Genomic DNA, 5226 nt, shown 5'->3' on the forward strand with positions numbered 1-5226 from the left:
TGCATTATGCAGTGAGACTCTGGTTTTTGCAGGTCTTATTCCTTGCTAATCCATGTTAGTCCATTTCTGTTAATCTTCAAAGTGTACTTCAATGACTCTTTCTTTGTATAGGTTATTGATGAAGGAGACATGAACTGACAGACTGAGATTTATTTGCCACAGGTGGGTATTTTGGCTCTAGGGTAAATATTGTTTTCATTCTTGTCATTGTTGAGGCTGACAGATTTACATCTTTTTGCATTAACCTTTGTCTATTGAATGCAGAGAAAATGCTTTATGAATCTAGGTTCACATTTCCATTTACATGGCTTGTAGGTAGAAGACTGGAAGGAATGTGAAAGTTGTACTTCACTACTGAAAAACACCCTAAGGAAACACCTGCTCTTGTGATTGTCAAGAAAATTCTTGCCATATGCTGCTGGGGGCGTTAGCCAAAGATGGCCATAGTGCATTGTACTTGGAAGAAAAACTTTTTATCTAAGTTGTTCCTTAAAACAAAAAAAAAAGCCCCAAACACACTACTCCAGATGTGGTACTCAGAGCCCTGAATTAGGTCCTTCTCTTCTCCTTCACCAGCCCGACAGAATGTGCCAGAACTCAGGCTGGAACCACCTGTATCACAAGCAGCTTTCTAGACCCAGAGAGCCCCCGAAACACTGCCCATCACCATTATTACCCAACTCAGGACTGCCCCAGGTGTTCCCTTCCTTCTAGCGGTCTACACCTGTTCTTTCAGATGACATCAACACTAACTAAGACCAATGCATGCTTTCCAGCATTGTCCTGCTGCTGCCCAGACTCTTAATTGCTAGCAGGCACAACTTGGCTCTGTTCCGTACGGTGCAGGTCAGAAGGTAGGGCGTGCCTAGGTTGTTCCAAACACGCAGTTTGGACGAAGCCACCTTGGACTGAGAGGAGGAGAGTTTAGCTGTATTGCTGCAAATCATACCATACTACTTGCTCTTGGGCCTAGCGGACAGGCACTGGACAATTTTATTCACTAATACAAACATATCCTGAAATAACTGAATATGTCTTAGTGACATTTTTAGGGCGGAATTACTTACTCTCAATTGTCACCTATGAGCTTTTGGAAATGAGCTTTTAGAAAACTAAAATCAAACAAAGCGAATGACACCTCTGGTAAGAGTCTTGGTCCTCTTGATACGGATCAAGTGCAACATGGGAATGCCTATTTTCAGAGTACTTAGAGAAATCACTGATTTCTGACTCCTGGCTGAGCTTTGGCAGGAGTGAAGCTGTGGATCTGTTCGGAACGTGAACTTTAGGCTTTGAGGGACCTTAAAGACAACCTGGGCTCTGTGTAGACATTTAAGTGATTTAGGCACTTCAGATTTACATGTTTGAGTTCTGTTTATGGCCTCTTGCAAGTACTTTGACTTGTCACATGAGGACTTTTCACATGACTTTTCAAGCATTTTTCGCTTCTATTGCATCTGACCTTTTGCCAAAACATTCAGAGTGGTTAATTATTATGCTAGGGTTTTCACTGTATGAACAATAACCTCTTTCTTTCCTTAAAGGATTGTTTGTCCAATTAGTCAGTTTTGTCCAATATTGTTAAGAAGCCTTGACTTTGGCTTCTTGATAAATAATAGCTGCTTCCTGAGCCCATTCAAACATTGAAATCATTGTTAAATTTTAATAATGGCCTCAGAAAAACTGTAGGGTTTCACCAGTACACATTTATTCCAAATATAAATCAGCGTAAATGGTTTAAATGGTGCCCAGTCCTATGAGCTTAGCTTAGTAAATTCACTTGAATGCTTTGCATGCATTAAAGAAAATGGAATAGAAATGGAAGAGCTGCAAGGTCTGCAGATTTAATTAATTAGCAATGTATGGGATTTAGTGATAGCTGGGGTACGGAAAACAGTGGGATCACACACTGTTGTGGTAGCTGCACTGTGCCAAGCTAGATTCTCAGGCTAGTGTATGACTTTCATGTGACTCAGTAAAAAGTGTGTACGTGTAGATGTATAAACTTTTGTCCATGCAGTCTTACATATGGAAAAGCATGCATGTGGGCCAGAGTTATACAAAATTATTAAAGAGTCTGTGTGGAACACACTTTTCCAACTCCCATTATCCCAGCAAAGATGTAACACAGTTCTTGGGTGAGTTTTGATGAAGACTGAGATTGCAGCTGATATTATATTCATAGGCATGATTTGGACAGATCTGTTTTACTGCTTTGTTTTTGGTTTTTTTAATTCTTGTGCTTTTATGGGGGAGGGAAACATTATCTTTTCACACTGTATTCTGCAAATGTTTTGAATCAGCTTATTATTTTTAATAATATAGAGATGCAGTGTAATTCTGTTATTCCAGAGAAGATGTGTTTTGACTCGCAAGCCAAGCCATCTAAATTTAGGTGTTGGCAAGGTAGGAGTCCACGTGTGAGGTAATTTTCTAAGCTCCCATTAAAGTCACTGCAGGTCTACTGAATTCAGTTAGTGAAACATGAAGAGCTATTCAGATGGCAAAATTAGGGTTAGCTGAATAACTGGAAACTTCCCTGACAATATTGATGAGGCCTTGATTGACTCTAATAGAGACCTGTCTCCCTTGTATATGCCTATACATACGTATGTAAACAGACCACCAAGACAGGACCTGTGGTTTTAAATAAAAAATTAAAAAAGCATAAAATCTTCAACAAAATTAAAAGCATTTATAATACTTGACATGGATCTTTACACTCCAGTTTTGAACTTATAGCTCAGTTTAGCATCTAAAGGCCAAATATACAAATTATCAAAAATAAAATAAAATTCCTTGCCAGCATGAATGTCAAGCACCAGAGAAGACATTCAATGTAGTCTTGCCAAGAAAGCCTGTCTGGTGAGAAGGACTTTGTATATTTTAGTACATAGCTGTCTGATTAATCTGTCCCTTAGGCTGGTAGAAGCAGTTTGGCTGTTTTGTAAAGATTTTTAAGATCTCAGTCTTTCATGAGACAGGGGACAGGGCAGCCAAGGCAAACTTGGGGCATTCCCTGGAATGCTTGGAGCAAAAACCTGCTGTAATGGAGATGTAAGTAGGAAGGGCAGCCTATGGGCTGCTAGGCTATAGGAGAAACCTTGAACTTGGGTATATAAAGTAATGTTTCTAACAGGAGGGCAAGTGAACTTTCTGAATAGACAACTTTCTCTGTCCATGGGTGGTCTTCAACACCCACCTAAAGCCAAGAAATCTTTCTCTGAAGGTGACACAGAAGTTCCATTTTTTCCACATCTTCCTTACCCAAATTCAGCTGGTAGTTCCCTCAGTCGGCCTAACTGCTGTCTGGTGGCTACGTATTGAAGCGTGAAGCCTCCCAGCCCCTCCGGAGTTGAGATTTCATAGGAATGGATCTTCCATTAAACATCCTCATTTGCACATGATCAGTCCTGCCTCCTTTTCTGCTGCACTTCAATCCCTCAGAATCCCAGGGATGCTAACAGGAGGCCTTGCTGCTTTGTGCAGTTCTGTTTAGGGCAATCGCCAGAGGAGTGGTAACTAAAGAAAACTGTCTGCAACCTGGGGTTTTAAAAATAGAAGCAGATGGCTGGAACGCTGCAACCAGCTGGGCTGCAGTTAGCAAAAGCTCATGAAAGATTTTAAGGTCAGCCCTGCACTGTGGGAAAAAACAGGCCGTGGCGTGTTTGAACTAGAGAGAGAAAAATGAGCCACAGCGGGAACTGTTCTCTGATTCTTTTCAGACACTTTTAGAAAGGTTGTCCTGCTTTGTTCCCTACAGCCAAGCAGACTGGAGATGGGACTGAGTTTGCTGCACTATGAAGAACATCCCTTGTCAAAATGCTGCATCCCTTTTGCAACTCTTCTTTTTCCCACACCTCATAATATTTCCGTCCTTTTTTATTTCAGATCTTCTTCATTAACATGTACCCCAATATGACTTGCCTCTCCTCTGCTTCATACTGGAATATGTCATTAGACCAGTCCCATTTTTGCTTAGTACCTGGCCTTCATGATGATGTACTTCACACCTTTGTCACTGCCTTAATAGGAATTTATTCTCCCAGATCTGCAGCATCTTTCCTCGTTGACTTTCAGAGCAGATGTTCTTCATCCACCAGCACACCATACAAACAGGAACTGGGCTGCTCAGCTCCCACCCTTCTCACAGGGCTTCTGGCACCTCCTGTATTTCAGGACATAGTATCTCTCTTGCACACTCTGTATGCTCTGGACTTACTCCATCCTGCATCAAACACCTTTCTGAAATTGAAGTCTCTTCTCCCTCTTGCTCCTCTTTTTTGACCCCAATCAAAATCAAAAATCAAATCTTGGATTATCACTGAGACCGGTAATTCCAGCGTACTCCTACTTGGCAAAGGACTTGAGCACAGAGTTGGATTTAAACGTGGACTGCTGAAAGGAGAAATTTGGGAGTAGGGAAAATTACGAGTCAAACATTGGGGTAGAAACCAAAAGGAAGGATAAGGATGATTAGCACTTCAAGAGACTCGGCCTGAAATACAGCCAGCCTCCATGGAGCAGCCTGGTTAACATAATAATTTCTAGGCAGTTGGTGAACAACCTGACTTTGAGAGACATATACAATTTTTTTGCCCTTCTCCCAAGCTCTTTCTTCTAATATTTCATCATTTGCTGGATATAACGCACCTCCAGGTTACCAACTCCAAGTTCTCACTAATCACCTCCACGAGTGAAACAAGAAGTAATATCAGGGCCTGAGGAGTCATGGGGAATGAAAAGTTGGACTCAACAGGGGAGACAAGCAGCAGATGGAAAAGGCAGAGTCTAAATTTGGATTCTGTTGAGGTGTGAAAGAGCAGCATCTGGGACTAACTAGGGTGTATGGCAGCGCAAATAGTTGTCTTGAATCCAGTCTGGTCCCGTTTGGCTAATTTATGCTTTGATACAAATAACGTATGTTGTCCTTTGAGGAACACCAGTTATTACCATATAAATGGAAGATGCTTTCACCTTATATTTTCCCTTGCTGATTTCTTGGGACCATGGTATAACCGTGTGCTGTAATACGGATAGAATCATAGAATAGCTTGGGTTGGAAGGGACTCTTAAAGGTCATCTAGTCCAACCCCCCTGCCCTGGGCAGGGACATCTTCCCAGCAACTCGATCAGGTTGCTCAGAGCCCCGTCCAGCCTGACCTCGAGTGTTTCCAGGGATGGGGCAGCCACCACCTCTCTGGGCAACCTGTGCCAGTGCTTCAA

Source organism: Aptenodytes forsteri, unplaced genomic scaffold, assembly GCF_000699145.1.
Source record: "Aptenodytes forsteri isolate BGI_AS27 unplaced genomic scaffold, ASM69914v1 Scaffold80, whole genome shotgun sequence".
NCBI classification, from domain to species: domain Eukaryota; kingdom Metazoa; phylum Chordata; class Aves; order Sphenisciformes; family Spheniscidae; genus Aptenodytes; species Aptenodytes forsteri.